The 20,890-nt window shown below is 40.1% G+C and overlaps 1 long non-coding RNA gene across 1 annotated transcript; it reads left to right on the forward strand.

Annotated features, from left to right (window-relative positions):
* Nucleotides 1–868: 868 nt before the first annotated feature.
* On the forward strand, nucleotides 869–12,009 carry LOC117000827. Its single transcript, XR_004418857.1, has 5 exons — nucleotides 869–1,053; nucleotides 1,805–1,901; nucleotides 3,828–3,912; nucleotides 4,939–5,009; nucleotides 10,526–12,009. It is a non-coding gene; the product is annotated as an uncharacterized LOC117000827 (long non-coding RNA).
* The last annotated feature ends 8,881 nt before the right edge of the window (nucleotides 12,010–20,890 follow it).

Raw genomic sequence — 20,890 nt, forward strand, 5'->3', positions numbered from 1 at the left:
TGTTATTTGAGGGAGAGCGAGGGTGTGGGCTCCCAGGCGTTCATTCGAGCCAGCTGTTCACCCTGGTTTCAAAATGGACTCGAGTTCCAGTGGCTGGTGCTGCTGGTGGCCCAGGCAGAGTTTGGAGGCGCTGGTCCTCTTGTTGTGGTGGCTGCAATGGAAAAACAAACTAGTAAATGTTCTCTAATCGAAATCTGCTGGTCATCTGCAAAGTTGCTTTAATAGGGAATGGGAATATTATTTTAATACAATTTTATTATATGTTAAGGAAGGAAATGATTGTTCTAAAACGTCGTTTTAGAAGCACTTTTTGTTTGTGATCTGAAATATTAACATGCTCCTGACACTGGGATGATGATTTCTGCCGACCAGGTGCACTGTGTTTTAGGTTGAATATTGGAGAACATCTTCTCAAGGTTTTATTCAAAAAGGGAAGGTTTATTCAGCTCATACTATTATTGACCTGGCATTTCTGCCACTTTGTATCTTTAAATGTATTTCTTTAGAGAAATGTAATGCGGCTCTAATGAGGAGGTATAATTAGCTTTAATGAGGCTTCCTGCAAGGAGCAGTGACCACAACGTTTTACTGTCCCTAAAAATAAAAATGTTCCAGAGCCTCCGGCAGCCCCTTCCCCCGCCATCCCGGTGTGGGACGGTGCTCCCTGCGGGGCCGCTGTGGATCCGCTGTGGGGCCTCTGTGGGGCCGCTCTGGGCCAGTGCTCTCCGCCATCCCGCCCTGGGGCCCGTGCTCCCGCCGGGCGCGGGGCTGGCGAGGACGCCACGGCGGAGCCGCCACGCCAGGGGGCGCCGTGGCGCAGTGGCCGGGCCGCCTCAGGCGAGGCTGCTCCCAGAGGCGCCGCGTCCCGGCCGCGCCCGGGCCCTGCGGGAGCTGGAACCGGGAACAGCCTCGGCCGCTGGTCGTGCCGGCCGGGAGCAGCAGCTCCGCACGGTGCGCCCGGTGCTGATGAGACGTGACACACCGGGCAGGCGCTCCGGGCGGGGCGGGAATGACGCCGGTGACACCAGCGCAGTGGCAGCGAGTCACGCTGGGGTCAGGTCCCTTACGGGTTCTGAAAGTTGCATTATTTGGCAAGGATACATTGGGCTTTTTAATACTTATTTTATGTACTTTAACTAAGATCCATCTGAAAATATTGCTACTTCAGATGTAGCAAATTAGATTTAAAATATTTTTACTCGTATATTAATTTCTCTTATGCTATTGCCAATTATTGAAGTCTTGATGGGCTGTTTAAGTAAGCCCACTATAATGGGCGCTTATTGTTCAACATATATCCTTGAAATGCTATAAAACTTTGCTGCACTAAATAGCTGTTAATGCTTGCTGAGTATCTTTAATACGCACGATTCATAGTACTTGCAAATCATTAAAACATGACATTGTTTCACAAACAATGCCGTGTTCGTCACAGAGGAGCCAAGAAACGCACTGGGAGCAGACTGCTGAGCAGACAGGAAATAATGAGCTCGTCCTCTGACCCCATTTTGATGCCTCTTTGACCCAAAAAGCGAGTAGTACTTGATAGGCAGGCAAGGCTGGTAATTGGGGCCTCTAAGAAGGTTACAAACTGCATGCAGGAAACCTTAGAATCTCTGGTTTTCACATCAGGCTCAGAAAGCTATCCATGGTTTCGATATTTACTGAAATACACCTGACATCTGTTAGAAAGGAGGGATTCTAGCTGTCAGCTGCACTATTCTGAGGCTACAGAATACTGTACAGCAAGTACATACAAAGTCTGACCTCTGTGTCAAATTACCCTGGTCTTTTCTCCCTGCAGTTCTTCTGGAGAAGCTTTTGGGTCTCACCACTGACCTTATCCTCACCTTTCGAGAAAAAATGTTGTGGACTAACTAGGAACACTACTAAATGATGAGGTATTCATTTTCTGCAGTTACAAAGCCTTACAGAACTAAATCTAATCTTACTCTGTCAATAGCCTACTGCAAACCCTCATTACCTTTTGCAGGGTTAGCATCAAGGCCCTTGGCCTGATTCTGCCAGAGCTCCAGGCAGTTTTAGATAACTGCTCTCACAATATCATTTGTCAGACCAAGGTTTTGGCTTACACAAGATCAGAAGGAAAAACAGTTATCAAATGGATTGCCAAGTCGTGGTTCCTGTGGGAGAACACAGGGAAATAAAACTGCTACTAAATCTTTCAAATATTACATTATTTTAAGTCGTTTCACCCTCAGTGTTCTTCACAAATTACTAAAGTTAATTTATAAACAGAAGGAAAAAACATCCTACCCATTAGTAAAAAATGGTTTTTGAAATACTTTAATTGTAGTAAGTAATTAATAAATTGGAAAGAAGCCTGTATTCTGTAAATGTGTAAGCTGACCATGAAAAGTGCCAGTGTGTATATAAAGTCTCATGAAAGACAGAGGTTTCAGTATTGCCCACTGCCCAGGACCAAGGTCATACCAAGTTAACACAGGACACTGATCCTGTGGTGTTAGACGAATATGTGCTGAGGCAGTGATCAGGACTTTTCACAGCATAGTGCATTTGGGACATACTGTAACTGGGGACATCTGAGGGCAAAACCATACAGGGCATTTTTCTAATGCTTTTTTCATATGTTTAGAGAGTTAGACTTGCATTTAAAGCTGTTGCCTATTTTAAGTTTCTTGGGTTTTAATATATTAGAAGTCTTACGTCCATCTGCTTTGTTCTTTCTGAACTTCCGGCCTTTTTCAGATGTTTCAAATTTGACACCTAAGAACTGAGATGCTAATGACTTCTGATGCAGTGTGCTGTATTGTTAAATGTATCTTGATTTGTGTGTTTCTTAGTGCAGTTAATAATTTTGCTTACAGGTAGCTGGAATGGCCTGCAGCTGCTCCCCTGAAATCTGTGGGAGTCTTTTAGCTTTGACGCCAGCATGAGCTGGCTCCAACCTAGAGGCCATGCGGCTGGCTTTTACCATACTTAGCTGGGTATGAAATCATTGTATTAGTCAGAACAATGAGGAGGCAGCAGCAAAGCTGAAATTGAAGCTTCGAGGATCTGACTCATTCCGTTTCTGGCACAAGGAGGTGCAAATTGCTCTTCCTGAATTTGCCGCACACCTACCAAACCCCAATTACAGCACACCTCAAACGCGCTGTGCTGTGAGAAGCCCTGCTCACTGCCTCAGCGCAGAGCCATCAACTAATTTGCTGTTGGCAGCTGCTGTTTGTAGGATGTTAGCTGAAAGATGGCTGTGTGCTGCTGCAACTCTCCTTACCAGTTCTGCAGTCTTAGCTCACTGACACCCAGAGAACCTGGCTTCTTGTAATGGTACCTTGAGAATCTTCAGTGGGACAGCAGCATGACAGAGCAGGGCCCCCCTCCCCATAAGCAGCATTTTGTCTCATTGTTTTTTCCCTCAGAACTAGCAATAATATAGCTTCTCAGATGTGTTCTAACTGTTCCATCAACTAGAATAATGCATGGAGACAGTCACAAGGTACACTCAGCATGAAGAACCAGCCAGAGGAAATTCTGCCTGCTGATCTCTGGTGGTTGGAGCAAAGCAGGAGCTTTCAAGAATAAGTCAGAGAAGATGGAAGACATGTTTTTCCCAGTGCCTGTGTCATTTTACAAATGTATTGGTGCAGATACCCCTAGCTGCTGCTGTTTTCTACCCAGGATACCAGCTTGCAGCTACCTATTTAGAACTGTTATTGACATCTAGTTGGGGGGAAAGGCTGTTGCCATTCTAAGGCTTGGAACCAAAATTTGCATGAAAAATACAGATGTTTTTTGATTGTTTCACTCACATTTTCCAGGCCACTTATGTTTTGTTTCCACAGTTAAAATTCACTGTACAAGTATTAACATACATTAGAGATACTCAGAAGTGATGAAGAGATTCCCAGGAACGATTTTTCATTAAAGGTGAGTTAGTTTTTCAGTTACACAGTTATTTATATATATTTATTTCTACAGCACTTAGAAGATGCTCTCTTGATTCTCCCTGGTCTGGAAGACCATAGGACTCCATAAAAACCATAAATCAGTGATTCAGTCTCAGATGCAGAATTGAGTAATAAGCAGTGAGAATGGGTACTGCTGATGCAGAAGGAGGGATGTTCTCTCAATCACACCCTTCATCTTGCTTGTCCATACTTACCTTACTGAGTATTGACCTTGTAAGAATCAATCTATTTCCCATGGGCTACTATATTCCCTATTTCTTATATTGCTTCTAATATTCTCTTATTAAAGCATTTTAAAATATTTTATTTCTGAAATATTTTTAGGCATTTCTTTAAAAAGATTTTGAAACCATTTTGAAGTCTTGCCTTTGAACCATTTAAGTTGAATGAAGGGACAGCTTAAGTGACAATGCAATTAAATAGTTTATATGGTTCATGCCATAAGAAAAATATCAAAACATCTTACGTTTTTTCCTATTCTGCCTGGGTGGAAGAAGAATTTTTGTAATGCTTTCAGACAGGAATGCTACAAAACATGTTGAAAACCTAAATAATATTGACAGAGAGAAAATATCATCCCAAATAACAGCAACAACAAGAAGACAATGACTGTACGTTCCCTTTTCCGTGAATTAGAGCAGCTAAATTGTGCACAATATGTCTTAGGCTCTTAACAGGTATTCTCTTTACAACTAGTTAATTAGGAGAATTACATTCTAAGTAAGGGGAGCTGAGATTTTTTACTTTTTCTGTTTCTGTAAAATTTTAGGCCACAGTAAATCTATGATAGCTGTGAGGTTATTGTATTTATTACAATATTTATATCTCTTGCTATTACTTTTTGAGTCCATTATGGCATAAAATCTGTAAATGCCTCTAGAAGGATTCACATTCTAAATATGTAATGACATTCTAGACATTTTGGTTTCCAAGTAACTTCTCTATTTTTGCTTCTCTTTAATTTCTCTTGCTTCTTCTTTTACAGTGAGCAATATTTTAGCAACACAGAGAAGGAAACATAAAAGCACTCCAATTTGAACAGAGACAAAATACAAGGTAAGTTAACGTTCTTTGACTATACAGTCAAGCTACATCATATTCCTTTAATTATCAGGTAGGCATGAATGTACTGCTGAGCTTGGTGTTTTATGTGTTTTTAAAATTTGTCTTTTTCAAATAAAAGTCTGGGTATTCCCTACATGAAACTCTTATCTGTAAAGGGATGCATTTAAGACTACAGTCTGTGTTACATCAAAGAATAAAACTATACCCGGTAGCTAAACATCAAAAGAGTGGGGATACACCACATTATTCTTCTCAGTAGTAAGAAAAACTATTTCTGGAAAATATACTTCTATATTTAAACTCTGCACAATATATTTGAAATTATTCTTGATATTCTTCAGTGAGTCTGCACCCTAAGATTTGAGTCATATATATCTTTACATATTACCTCAGTGGGTTCAAACGTATGAAATTTTCCTACTTCTGAATTATTTTTAGTTCATCATTCTTGTCCTTTAAGTTCATCATGTTCCTATACTCTCATTGTGTTACAAAACTTCTCCAAATTATATTTCTTAAATTTGGGAATAGATTGTTGGTACAAAATAAAAATACTTTTGTATATGTCCCATCTTCCTAACATTTTACCTGTAGCTAACAATATTCTTTCTCATGAGTCTGAATAAAAGTGCAGCAGACTAGAAAGCATTCAGCATTAATTCCCACACTTCCATCTTAAACCAGTCCTGTCCAATTGAAACCAGCAGTACCCTTTGGCTTCAGTGGAAGAGAGTCTATTATTTTAGCTAGAATTACACATAATTTTCTGTCATCATGTGGATGGTTTTTTCAGAATAGATTCAATCAACTTTGTGGTATTACAGACCGTTTAGAAATACCTTATCTGAACATCAGTCTGACCTGTTAACCAGTGATGTCTTCCTTGCATCTCACATTGTAACCCACATCTTTCCTTGTTTGAAGTCTCTCTCATATGAGGATTACAGTTAGAAGCAAGCCAGAATCAGAGCAGCAGGCTGCTCATGCAGTGTTTTTTGGGATAAAATTCAGTTTCCTAAGTGGAGGCTTCCAGTGCCTTTTAAAACACTCTGAGTTACCTAAGACATCAATATGGGGCTGTCGGATGTGTTGGGGCTGTCAGAATAAGGAGACCCTCATTCTGGAGCACAAAGGGGTTGAAGCCTGGGACATCTTAGAGCTGCTGGATTTTAGGCACTGCCAGCAGACAGTCTAGAGTCAGTGCTGTCACAGCTACCACCACTGCAGAAGGGGAAGCTCCTGGTGTCACGCAGCAGCAGCCCTGGTGCAGGAAGAGATCCCCAGGCTCCTGAGACAGGGACACTTCAGAACACAGCCTAAGCAGCTGGTGAGCACGAGGTCCTGGAGGCCAGATCGCCCTGCCCCTCTTAAGCAGGGGGAGTTTGCTTCTGCTGGGTGTGTATTCTTCGTGATTTGCATTCCCAGACCACTGCAGCCACTAAATATTTAAATATTAAAAATCCTTTTATTTCCACAGTGATTAAATATTGCTTTTAGATCGTTAAATATTTCCAAATATATTTAGTCAAAATTAGTTTGGAGTTTTGAAAGTAAATGAATGTAGCAATGACAGAAGATAGTATAAGACATGTTAGAGTGATAATCTGATTTTGATTTCCTTTAAACCTTTCCTAATTTATTTATCAATATATTATCATTGTAATGTCCATGGGCACTGCCTGAAATAATACAACTAATATATAATGGGTTTCTTACTTTGTTCAAATGCTAAAATGAAAGAATTTTACATCTATGTAGTCTAATTAAAAACTCCAAATGAAGTTTGTGATGCTTTTAAAATGAAGCTTTAGCTCCATGTAGAAACATTGCTGATGTACAAACAGGCTTCACTTTCTATCAAACTCAGCGTTAACATTCTTTAAGCTTTTGTAATATTGGAAAATCTGCAAGATGAAGACTTCCATGTGTTGTGGGTAAAAAATTGTGTGAACAGGCCTCATGACTCTGTTACAAGAACTGTAAAATTCATGAAGTTTTACCACATGCCTTGCAGACTGATCTAAATCAGCATACAGATCTAAACTGTGGAGAAGACCCTTTAACCACTGTTTTCTTCTGCCCATATATAGGAAACGACCCACTGATTGATGAATGACTAAGCAAAACTTCCCTTATTTATGCACATATAAAATTGACTTTCTAGTGTCCCTGACAACTACAGGACTCTGGTTGAATTCTACAATGTCTATTCTGAGGATTCTAACAAAAACAATGTTTTTGTTTTCTGCTTATTTAATGCATCCTTTCAATGAGTTCATCATTCTGCACAATAAATGGAAGACTGAGTGCCTACCATGCATATGTATATATATATATATATATATATATATATATATAGTTGCAGTAGCTAAATGTGCCATTTGCTAAACTGATTACAGTAGAAGACCAGAAGGCTGATTCGTGGCAATGCAGTGCATGTTAAAAATAGCTCCAGACACCAGTATTGACACTGCTGAACTGCTGCTCAGTGACTGCACTGTACAAACAGAAGCTGGCCTGTGTGGAGCAGCTTGAAGCTTTGGAGCTGTAGCTCTGAAGTGATGTGTTAGTGCTAACAAGTTGACAGGAAGTGGTGATTCAGCCCCTTGGAGGGAAGCTGCAGTCACTGGCCACTTTTGCTTAAACAAAAGAAAAATACTAATATTTCTCTTTTTATGTAAAGCTTGTACACCTGCAGTGCTGTCCCTGACACTTTCATCAAAATATACTTCATATACTCTGTATTTTTCCACAGACCTTTTGCAGCCCATGTAATCATTCTAAATGTTTATCTCTTCTCCGTGTGCCCAAAAGTCACACATATATATGGAGCCTGTCACCTTCTTGAACCATGCAGAGTCAGTAAGAGATGCTGACTCCCCCCCACCCATATGCTGTTTGCATTCAGAAGTATTCTGGAAGAAGATAACTGTAGGTGAACTATGGAAAATCTACTCCAGGGTTTTGTTAAGACAGAAACTATATGTACTACCTGTGTTATGGCTTGCTGTTACCCAACAGCCAAGCACAGGTTGGTCTTTGTTGTAATAAAAATGAAGTCACCGGGCTCTCCAAAGCAACCTGGATACTTTGTCTGGAGGAAGTCTACGGCTAACAGCTGAGGGACAGCTGGCATGAGCAAAGTGAAGGCTTCCACCAAGGCTGTTATATGACTTTTGAAAAAAGGACTTATGCTCTGAAATTACCCAACTGCTTTGGAAGTGCTTAAACTGTAGTATTTGTGTCTATATTATGGTCACACAGACAAATCTGAGACTCTATACATCAAATACAGCACCCTCCTTGCCTATGAAATATCTTCTTTGGTTTTGGAGGGGGTTTTGGGTGCTTCTCTCTGTTCTCAAGTATTAAATTCAGTCTTCTCAGTAATGTGTACTTTAGTTAAATGCAGGGAGCATCTAAAGATGCCTGAAAATCACATTAAAAATAAATTTAAAGTTACCTCAAGTAAATCCAGCATTTAAGATTCCATTTAATTTAAAAGATTCTGCATTCATATAAAAATAAGAAAATGTTAGATGTTGAGGAGGCATTTAAATATAAAAAATATAAGGTTCTGAGACAGCTAAACTTCAGTGGAAAACTGATACTTGCAATAGAATAGTTGCAAAGATTATATGCGCATAATATTTATACTTAGATTTTTTTGTATGTGAGGGTTTTTAAAGTTGCTAGTGACAATTGGCAAAGTCAATTTGTTTTTAAATGAAAAATCATATCCTGATGACTAAAATTTTCCTTCAAATACTGTTCAGAACTGACATCTGTTTGAATATTTGAAAACAAACATTCAGCACAGATTTTGTCTTACTAAGTGCCAGATAGATACAATCAGAAATGTACCTTGTTTTTCTAGTACGTAAATGCAATACTTGTGAAAGATTTCAGAGGGGTTTTGTAGGCTGATGTATTTTAGACATTAGGGTTATTTTATTGTAAGTTTATTTCTCTGCACTACCCATCTTGCCAGTTGAGGGACCATCAGGTGGGCTCAGTGAGCAGCTTAATCTCTTTATTTGTTTGTTCTTGCTTTGCCCCATGAAATAGTATCAAATGAATTGAGAACTGGTTAAATGGCAGATGTCAGATGGCCATAATCAGTGGCACAGGGTCTAATTGGAGGCCTGGCACTAGTGGTGTCCCCCAGTGTTCAGTGCAGGGCCCAGTATTGTTTAACTTACTAACAGTATGGTTGACGTATTCATCAGTGACTTGGATAGATGCCTCCTCAGCAAGTTCACTGGTGACACAAAGCTGGGAAGAACTACCAATACTCCAGAGTGCTGTGCAGACATTCAGAAAAGCCTTGACAGGTTGGAGATGAAGAGGTAGGAAAAGAAGGACCATCTGATGTTCAGCAAGGGCAAATGCAGGATCCTACACCTGGGGAAGAATAATGCCAGGCACTGAGACAGCTGGAGGCCAACTTGCTGGGAAGTGACTCTGCATGGAAGGACTTGGGGGTCCTGATGCACAACAAACTGTCCATGAGTCAGCAGTGAGCCCTTGTGGCCAAGATGACAATGAGATTCTGGGGTGCACTAGGAAGAGCATTGCTAGCAAGTCAAGGGAAGTGATCTTGGCCCTTGACTCAGCCCTGATGAGGCACATCTGGAGTGCTGTGCCCAGTTCTGGGCTCCTCAGCACAAGAGAGACATGGAGCTCCTGCAGCAGGTCCAGCAGAGGCTGCAAAGATGAAGAAGGGACTGGAGCACCTCTCTTCCAAGCAAGGCTGAGGGCTGAGGGAGCTGGACCTGCTCAGCCTCAAGAAGAGATGACTCAGAGGGGACCTCACCAATGTACATGAGTCTCTGCAGGGAGGGCTCAGAGCAAGGATCAGTCTCTGCTCGGTGGTGCTGAGCAATAGCACAAGAACCAGTGGGCAGAAACTGATACCCAGGAAGTTCCACATGAACATGAGGAAGAGCTTTACTGTACAGGAGACCATGCACTGGAATAGATTGCCCAGAGAGGGTGTGGAGTCTCCCTCACTGGAGATATTCCAGAACCATCCAGATGCAATTCTGTGCCATGTGTCCTGGGATGAGCCTGCTAGAGCAGGGAGGTGGGACCAGATGACCCGCTGTGGTGCCTTCCAACCATGTGCATTCCGAGACTCTGTGAATCAATTTACCTATCAAAAATGCTTTGCAAAAAATCCTTATTATAAGGATACTTTTAATTTCCTTACTCTCTGCATGTAAGAGAGTACTCTCTTCATTTCCTTCTACTCTCTACCTGTCCACTAAATGGCTATCAAAAGAAGAAAGTTAAGGACATGCTTTAGAGGTTCTAGTATGAAATTCTTTCAGCCATGAAAACCAATATATTACATGTAACGGTTACAGTAAAATCAGCTTCTTGTGTGCAGGCAAGCTTGTCTTATTGTGAATATCTGCTAATCGTGCTTATGGTTGTGGGAAGAAATAGCATCAAGCTAACTGTACAAATTGTGATACCTTCGGATTTTGTTTTTTTTTTAACAGGACCTGGGAGCTGCCTTTAAAGATCATGAACATGTGTAGTAATTCAGCTGAGGGAAACTTCACTTAGATTGCTAATACCAGAGATAGTTTGAGAATGCTTTTAAATGAAGAAAAAAGTGCAGTTTTTTTTCTTGTGCCATCACCTGCTCTGTTGTTCCCTCCTCTGTGACCTTGGTGCAATCTGTTAAACAGTAGAAATACTTAATGTGAGAAGTCCACAATTTGTAATATGGACAATGTTTGGAGTACAAGGAGCAAGTGGCAGAAGACCTCTTACTTTGATGGCACTTCACTAGTATCTTGCTGCATCTGCTGATCTCCGCAGTATTTACCACCGGCATGCTCAGTGAAACACCAAGTCGGCATTTGTGCTTGGATTATAACAAAGCTTAAAGCCTTTTACTTACAGAAGGCAGAAAAGAAACACCTCAAGATATACTCAAAACAGAACCTCGTGGCCGACTCTGCCTGGAGCTACTCTGTCAGAGCAGTTGGAATTGTTTTACGTAATTGTAGTTCATATAATTGTCATTGTAATTGACTACTGCCTCTTCTGCAGAGAAGAAAAACATGATGGCCGTTCAAATATCTAAAATAAAAAAAACCCAGAAAAACTATCATTATTCTTGGACTGCAACTGAGTTTGCATCTCTACTACTTCTGATAACAGCTCTTGGACGACACCATGAAAACACTATTTTACAACCCTTCTTACTTTGTTATTTGGACTATGTTTTAACCCTGTGGTTTATGGTCAGCGAAACAAAGAGCTGCAAACCAAGCTATTCAAGAGGCAAAGACTTGGTGCAATTACTCACTACGTGGCAAACATTAATGACACAGCAGCTGTTTAGTTTGCTGCGTTAGGTGAGTGATCTTACATGTAAAATTGTAACTAACTAACCTTCTAAAAAATTATGATCATCAGCACTGTAAAATAAAGAAGAAAGTCTCCTGTACAAAGTGTTTTTATGACACTGACTGGAACTTAATGGAAGTTGAAGGCTTCACTCCTTTAACAATTTTCATATCCTTGTTATTATGACCCTACTATGAAGTTGGCTATGAAACAAGATCAAACAGAAGACAGAGTATGACTTGGCTTGTGAGAATGCTGCAGGTTTGCCAAATGAAATCTAAACCAGGATTTATTTTAAAATAAATGAAAATCTACTTTCACTGGCAGTAAAAATTATGATTATAAAAAATACAATGGAATCTATCTGAGGTAACTAATTGTTAGATAGGGAAGTAACAGCAGTAAAGTAAGTTCCGCTTAACAGTCTTTCCAAATGCAAAATCAACTTGCAGAATCAAGTTTCAGAATAGTTTTTAGTATCTGAAAATATATACACTATTTTTTCTTTACTCATTACATTTAGAACAATTAAGTTTTATTAAGATTTTAGTGAACTGCCCTTTTTTGGCAAATCTGTCCCTTTTACTGTTGAATTCTGAAATACCTCAAAAAATAGGAAAACAAATTATTTTTGTTTTTGTATTTAAAACATTGAGTTATTGATCTAAAAATTCTGATACATTGTTGTTGTAGGACCACTAAAATTACTGTACTTGAGGAAAGGACATGCATATTTTTTCACCTCTTGCTTCCTTATGTTCGCTGTATGCTCTGGAAAGTCTAGAAGCTGCCTTTTGAAGTAAGGCAAAGCTAATTAAATCCTTGGGGATTTATTTTGAGAGAGGCTACCTAGACATAGATATCTGAAAAACTAGAGTAATTTTTAATTGAAAATTTTCCCAGCATTGTCAACTCCAAGAGGTCATTCATAAATATATACACCAGAAAGTGAATTATCAGCTTTTAAATTATTATAAAACTAAAGGAAAGCAAATCTGATGTTCACTTGCCTTTTGATGTTTAACTTTACAGGATATGTTTGCTTTTAGCTTTGATATAAATCTGTGAAGTAAAACATTATTTTTAAATAAATGCTAGTATACTACCTACTAATAGGCTCCCCAAATCCCATTCCATAATGCTGTGAGGAGGGAAAAGGTTCCATTTTACTTCAGGGTAAAATTTCAGTAACTGCTGCGTTACTGCACCATTCACTACATATTGGTTGAAATTACACCTTTAAATTATACATTTAAATTTAAAAGCAATGGCCTTGTGTACATGGGCTTACTTTTGCAGATCTAACCAGCAGATGAAAAAGGAGTAAAAATCTGCTTATTTAGCAGTGAGTTTACATGAGCCAATGAGATCCCTCTTTGTAACCTGAAGTACAAAAAAAAAAAAAAAAGAGGAAGTATGAGTCCAACCACTTGCCAATTTCTTCTGTGGTCCGGCAGCAGAAAAGCTGTTTTCAGCTTGGCCTTTATTTTAGCTTATTACTGTCGTCATAAGTACAGCACAGTCTGCACAGAGACTGAAAACTAAAGCCAGCTGATAATGAGTTCCACTTTGGAATGAGCCCTGAATTTCAGGTATGATGGGGGAAAAAAGTTTCCCGCGTCGCAGTATAGCAGAGAGAATGATATGCGGGTGATGATTCGGTAAACAGAACCAGCCCGAGGTTTGTGTGTGAGCTGAGCCCTGCGCAGAGGTCGCTGCTGCTGCTGCTGCTGCCCGGAGCCGCCCAGCCCGGGCCCGGCCGCCCTGCGCAGGCACCGCGGGGCCCGGGGCTGCGCTGCTCGGCCGGGCCTTTCCGCCCGCGCCGGAGCCGCCTTGCTCCAGCGCTTGTTTAAACCAAGAGTTCGGTGAAGAAAACGTCACAGGATGTCAGAAACAACACAGGATGTCTGATCTGTACATTCACAACTCCTGAACAGATCTTCTAAAAATGCTTACATTTCAACATCACTGAATTGCTATGTAAATATATGAAAACAAGCTATATAATATCATAGCTCCATATTAGCAACAGAACGTAAAAATTATTCCAGACAAATCCTGGAAAATGAAACTACTTTTAATTATTAATATCTTTTTCACTATAAGTAATTAGAAATCTTGCTGCTTCTCTTATTTTACTCTCTTATTTCCAGACTAGAAGAATCCTGCTACAGGGAGGTGGGGAAAGTCCAAGCTGACAGGTGGAAAAAAGTGCTGTGTGAAGACTGGAGTAACATGGCCTGTTCTGAGTATCACTTAACTGCATTGCAAATACAGGACCAGATTTAGAATAAACCGCAAACTGAAACCTGAATAGCGGTGGAAACAGTCACCTCTACAGAATTTTGGTAACACAATTTGAGTGATCGATGGGGTCTCTCTTCTGAGTGTCTTGTTCACAAGCACTTGTTGTCCTGGCAAAAAGCCCTAGGTCCTGGATATGAGGAAGCAGATCACAGTTTTTCCTTTCTATAGCTTCTTTGGGGTTACAGCCCCAGGAGAAGATGATCCTAAGTTCAGTCACTAATGCAAATTTATGGTGGCTGTTATAACAGTAGTAATTTTGGTATCTTTTAAAGGCAGAGTTTGCAGTTAAATTAAATCCCAGTTGATAAGCCTTTAGATAATACCAGATTTTATGCAGTTTAATCATAGTAAGATGATTGCAGACCACAAGCTAAGGCAACCAGAGACCTTCTCAAGCAAATATGCTCAGCATATTATATTTAACAAGACACTAAACATTCCAGAATCATCAAATCCTTTTCTCCAATAGAGCTCCTCCTTATAAAAGTAAGAGGCAATGCCAGTAGAATCTTTGTCAAGTAGGCAAAAGCTAATAAGGGATGTAGCTAATTTCTGATGTTCTCCTTATGCCTTATGAGAGTTCTAAAAATCTCTCTTAAGCTACTTTTGCTTTGTTGTGTTTTTTATGTTTTAAATGCATGACACAAAATACACTATTTTGTCCCTGCTCTTCCTCTGCATTTGTAAACTGGACCATTTGTGAACTGGTCCATTTTATGGTGGCAGAGAACCTCAAAGAGCAGCAGCAGCCAACCTGCTCACCCACAGTAACCACAGGCTAAAAACGGCTGAACTGCATGCTGTGTAGAAAAGACACATAGAAACCAATTGTCCTTGTGGTGATCTTTTTTCCTTCAGTGGATTATGATTGGTATTGCTTGGTAATTTGTATATTCACCAGTGTTAGTGGAGATAATTTATACAGAAGATTTCGTAGTGGTGACAGCTGTTGGTGATTATCATTTCAGAAAAAGTAGACAGAAACACCTTGGAGTGTATCTTCAAGGTTGCGTTCTGTGGTGGTGCATCCTCCCCCACTCTTTAGGCTGCACTATCATCTCAGAAAGACGTGTTAAGCCTCAGCCTTGATGAACAGCACCTGGACCAAGCTCCTCTTCAGCTTATAAGAAACTCTGTCAGCTCCTGTTTTTCAAAGAATATCCTTGGAAAATTACTTTTCAGGCATGAATAACAACTTGAGTGGAACAACATTTTTACTATCAAACTTTCAAAGAAAGTCACTGACCGTAACTGTGGACAGGATGGAAAATTACTATGACTAAAGCCAACTCTTTTACAATCCTATAAGCAGAGGTCCTAAGTGAGACCCTTTGAGCTGTTCTGGACCACAGCAGGCTGTGCCCAGCCACTCGCCTGGAGTGGGACATGCTTGGAGAAGGTAAACTCTCAAGTGTGCTGTACTTGGAGTACCTCTGCCAAATACTGCCAATGTACCAATGGACCACTCATTTGTGACGCCTTCGTGACAGATGTTCTGTAGCCCTGCAAAGCTTTTCAACACTTTCCAGATAGGTCTCTCAGGCAGTGTGGTTCTGCCCACTGTACAGATAGGTTGGGATATTTTACACATGTAGGTTGAAAACAGTGATGGGGCCTAAATAGAGATTACACAGCAGTTTAGTAGGGTAGCAGATATTTTCCACAGGAGATGATATCTGCCAGCAGTAACTGATATCATGTGATTAGTTTTCCCAAATTTTAATTTTTTTTCAGGAGAAAGCACACTTTTTACACATATATTTATCTTTTAGAGTTCCTACACAGAAGTAAAGCTGGCATCAAGTATCATGAATTATCTCTCTCGGTGTCTTCAACTCAAAAGGTTATAGGTTTAAGTGATACATTCTGTTTTCTGTATTTGCAAGTACAGTGAGTGGTCAAGTCTCTGACAGTGAAGCACTGTGCTTTTCAGTGCATTTTTCATTGATAACTAAAATCCTGGAAATCAAGTTATGCCCTTGGTTATATCTGCTCAGCCTGGCTACCTAGACCTAGAGCCCAGGACCATACTGACTTAATGGAATTTTTGCAGGAATGTAACAGTTTGAAATTCAGCTTGAGAAAAAAATTAAATAAATTCTCCACTGAGTAAAGAGAAGTTGGACTTATATTATTACTTTCCAAAACAGATTCTATCACAGTTAGATGTTTCCAACAAAACTGGTTTGCGTATTGCTGGAAAAAGATTTTTGTGATCATGGTTTTTTTTGTATTGTATTTTGTCAGTGTGGTTCAGAACACAAAGGCTATTGTTTAAAAAAACCATGAATGTTAATTTGCATTCCATTACTGAGTTATTACAGAGTGGGGAAAGAAAAAACAAGCTCTGATTTAAAAAAAAAAAAAAAAAAAAAAAAGACATTGTTTCATTTTCCCTTTCTTCTTCCTTGTGACTGGTTCTTCTTTATTATAATGTTTCTAGCCCAGACTATGCTCTTAGAGACAGTGACTGTCTTCTAGCACTTGTAGGCAAATATAAATATATCCACAGCTGTGTCTATAGAACAGAATGTTTCAGCTGGGACCATCTAGTCCAGCTGCATGTAGATCACCTAGTAGAGCTGTATAAATTTAAAAATTAATTCTATTATGGTGTTTTTGAGCAGTGACACTTGCAATACACTTGGTCTTATATTAGGAGGTAATTGCAATCTGAAAATTCATATCTGTACTACTCCAGAAGACTCTGAGTGTAGTTTCACAAGTGGCAGAGACCCCACTTAGACCACACTGCCACATCTACCGCCATCTATTGATTCTTAGCCCTGAGCCACAGGTTGCAGCCACCTCCACATCACCAGTTCTTGTGTTCACACAGCAGTGTGGGGAAATAACCTTACCAAAAGAGGACTGGTTTCCTCCTGAGCTGGTCTGACTCCACATGCGGCCTCACAAGCACTAAGCTAGAATGAGGAAGGTGGGAGGAACAGTATGTAAGGAAGAGGATCAAGCAGAACTGTCAGAACCCTGATGATATTAATAAGCCTTTACTGGCCTCCCCTACAGCCCTACCCATTGGCCCAGAGGCTCTGTTTACATTCAATACCTATCTCTACCACAGCCATACCTGTACCTATATATGTAGGTCCTGTTGATCTGGGCATTGTGAACTGTTCTGGCCTCCGACCTATGGACTGACTTCAGCCAGCCTGACCTTGGCTCTCTCCTGCCACTGTTGTCCTGACTGGGGATCAAAAGGCTGGACCACTTCCTGGCTTGACCTCAGCTCTGCTCTGGCATCACAAACCTGCCTGCCAGTCACAGGGCTGTGCCTAACCCTCACGTGCAGACTGACTTCTCAGCCCGATCTTGGACCTGTCACACTCTCATGAACTTGCTTGATGACCTGGTTTGACCCTGGCTACCACCCCTAGCCTGCCCTGCCCCCTTACTTCAGGACAGAAGGACGGTGTCTGGTGAGCCACCTGCTCTGATTGCTGCCATCTATCTCCCTGTCCCTAGGGAGCAGCCAGCCTTGACAAGGACCAGGCACCAGGAGCAGTGTGGTCTTGCCTGGCTCCCACCAGTTTAAATGAATGACAAGGCTGTGTTAAAGGTGGCAGGCACAATGAAGGCGGTGTCAGTTCTTCCAGGAGTTGCTTCCCAGAGGAGGCAGTCACGCCATTACTCCAAGACAGCCATTTGTTCCGACCCCTTTTCCCTGTGCCAGCACAAGTGTTTGCACAGCAAGGCAGTGAACCAGGACAAACAAAAGTGATGCAGTTGGTTCTTGAAGTAATGGATTTAACCCTTTACCTGGATTAAGAACAAACACCTCATGTTGAGAAGAGTGTCTGACACAGCTTCAGCCTCAAGTGTTTGTGGCAATCTGGAAGATCACCAAGATTAGGGATTTTACTGTGATTCCACCAGGTCTGGGATCCCAGGAATTTGTGTGATTGGCCTAGGCTGAAGTGAGCAATTGTGTATCTTCCTTTCTGTCACTACCCAAACTAGCTCAGGTATTAAGGTGCTGCTGCAATTACATCCTGGAAGTGGCAATGTAGATATATCTGTGGTTGTTTAGACCTTATATAAGTAAACAAAGCAACAAAAATACTCATCTAGACCCAAAGGTCCTGGGCTCAGGGTTTACTTTCAGTTCATATTGAACAAGGAGAGGGCCAAAACAGAAGTGTTCTGTGCCTGATTCTGCCTGTTCATTGTGTGAGGTTGACCCCCTTTTACTCCTGATTGGCTGTTTTGGGCTCTTCTACTGCTCAGCATTTTGATTGTTCTTTCCAAATGTCGTCTTCTGTCAGAATCAGCATGGAGGTAATGTCATGGCTGGTACATCTGAACCAGCAGTGTTCAGAAGATGTTAATTTATAGAATCTTCAAGGCACTAAGTGAAATCTCCAGGATAAAGCTCCCACCATTGACCATACTGCTGGCAGGGAAGCTGGAAATGGAGTCTAAGCTTGTACTGCAGTTGATTTGGTCATGCCTGTAGTGTTCAGCTCCTATGTTACACTAATTTAATTTTTATGAAATGAGGAAGAAGGGAGAGTTTTCACATAAACTGATAGAGCCAGAACTGCCCAGCAAATATATTTTCAGCATAAGCAGGTAAGAAGCTTTTAAGAAGAATAATGAAAAGAGAAAATGGTAATCACCAATAATTTCTGCAGTAGGTTGTAGAGGAAAATACCTTTCATTAATTACTAGTTATTCCCTGTTGGATATTCATAAGAGAACATTTGCTTTCTTCTGCTATTAACGATGACAAGTCTGTTAAGGACTTAATTAAAATAGGTTTTTTGGGACTAACAAGACACATTTGCATAAAGATTGTGATATTCTAGAAACTGATAGTGTTTCAAAATGTATCAAATATCATGGACATTAGGAATTATTGAAAAGGCAGTCTAAAGAGTAGTAAACCAAGCAGGCACATGAAACAAACTACCAGTGTTAAATAAGTAGCAAATGATTAATGGTATAAAGGGTGGAAGAAAGGATTATTTTTGTCTGAAATAGAGTATCTGATGCTTGGCAAAGATGCAACTTTGTTGTACCTCTTATTGTGAGCTACATTAAAACAGACTGAGATTAATGAGTGCTAGATTAAGTGTTTTCCAGGACATTCAATAAGAAAAGTAAGCCAAAACAGCTTTTAAATGTTTGGTTGTTGGTGGTTTGTTTTTTTTTTCCCAAGAGCTGAAAATATTGAAGGAAACTGGAATGGTACTTGGAGGCACATTTTATTGTTTTAAGTGTTTTGTCCTCCTTTCTATAGCCAGCATAATGTTTTAAAGAAAGTGGACACAGTCATGCTGTCCTCTTCTTTGAAGTCATAATTGATGTGAATAACACAGATGATTGCTTCAGGCCTCATGGCCATTATTTAAAATATTCCTCTACTTTTAGATATGCACCTGGGTAAACCAACATAACCAATAAGAAATTATTTGTGTTTATGAATGATCTTGCAAAGGTCCAGTGAGAGTTTCAAAGTAAACAAACAAATGAAAGAAATTTACCTGCTGTACATCCACAGCAATGCTAGTTCCTTGCTGGTGAGCACTTCCTCAGAGCAATGACATCATGCTTTTGGGAGTGCTTTATAATGTTTGTATTGGACTTCCTACTTGGATTAGTCTATCAACAATTCTTGGTCAGGATAACCCCCTTGTGCATGTGGTGCTGGGTTCTATTCCTGAGTGAATCACTTAACCTCTCTGTCTTTTTCTTTTTCCATCCATAAAATTAGCATAATAATGCTAATTGATCACAGGCTATAGTTAGGCTCAATTAGTGTTTGTAATGATCTCTGAGATTGTTGGATAAAACATGCTGTAAAAGTGTATTATTATTGTTAATAGAGCCTTTTGTACTTCAGCACTCTAACAAAGCACTACCATTGCTCACCAGCTCCTAAAATTTCAGTTAAACTCCTAAGGACTTAATGGGATACAGCTTTCTGTTAGTGTGTCAATTTATCTTCCTGACTCATTCAAACCATCAGAACAGTTTCAGGTCTACAAATGGAAGAGCTGTGGAGTTTGTGCAGAGACAAATTATATAATTTTGTAAGTGATCTAGGACTGAAAGCTTTTTAAACAGGCCCTCATTTACACTGACCTCAGTTCTGGCTGAACTAGTTCATCACTGCTATGATTTGTAGAACAACTTTTTTTAAAATGAGGTATCTGTCTGGTCAGGACAATAAATAGTCATAGCTGGGGAAATGATGGCAGTGGAAGAGAGTGGGAGTAAACAACTCTCACTCTGTACCATTTGAGGAAATGATCTGGGGTTCATTGTTAATGCTCCTGGGTCTTGGTTACTGATAGCAGGTTAACAGTTGGAAGACAAAGGCTTAGAACTCCCCTCCCATTTGTCAGGAGCAGAGGAAGAAATGAAGGAAAAAGTTTCACAGCTGAACTAATTGGGAGAAATGGTTTGAGATCTACTGGCCTCAAAGAGCAGCCCACATTTAGCAGCATATTGGACAGCTAAGCTTGAGCATGTGAGCCTGAAATGGATTGCGTTAGTTCTACATCTACATTTGTAAGATTATTTGGAGCTGTGAGGCAGTCATCTCTACACATGGGTTTTAAGCAGTGAGATTACTCTGTCTTGTTATGTGGCATTTTATTTTATCAAATGCTAAACAGCTTTTGTGGGACTTCAAGTATTTTCTCTTCTGCTGACTTATGTCAGCTGCCTACCCCTGCTTTTTCCAGTACTTGCGTTATTCACAAGTGATTTCTTACTATTTTTAATAATGAGAAATGTGTGTTATTCTCATCTTGTTTGCTCTTCAAAACAGCTGGACAGTGTCTACTAAAGCTTTATGGAAATGAAACCCAAAACAATAATTGAAGTCATATTCACAGACTGGTTCTTCTAAAAGTCTTATGTTCAGAAGTATCTTTAATCATGTGTTTTTAAAATATTTTTTTATTATTATTTGAAAATGTAAAATGGCTGAATAGATTTTATGTTGACTACTTTGAGAAACTTCCTTTTTTTCCAATCTATTTTTTTCCAACCTAATTTTTTTTGCCCTTCTTGTCTACTGTCTAGTATTACCAAGGATGATTCAGATAAAATGACTGTAATCTCTCTGCAGGATTTTATGTGACTCAGTGGAGCCTCTTTCCATATCAAATCTTTGACTATGTTACTCTCTAAAAAAAGCTTGCCCCTTGAAACTGGAAGAAATAGGTGAT

The sequence above is a fragment of the Catharus ustulatus genome, chromosome 10 (assembly GCF_009819885.2).
Source record: "Catharus ustulatus isolate bCatUst1 chromosome 10, bCatUst1.pri.v2, whole genome shotgun sequence".
Classification (NCBI taxonomy): Eukaryota; Metazoa; Chordata; class Aves; order Passeriformes; family Turdidae; genus Catharus; species Catharus ustulatus.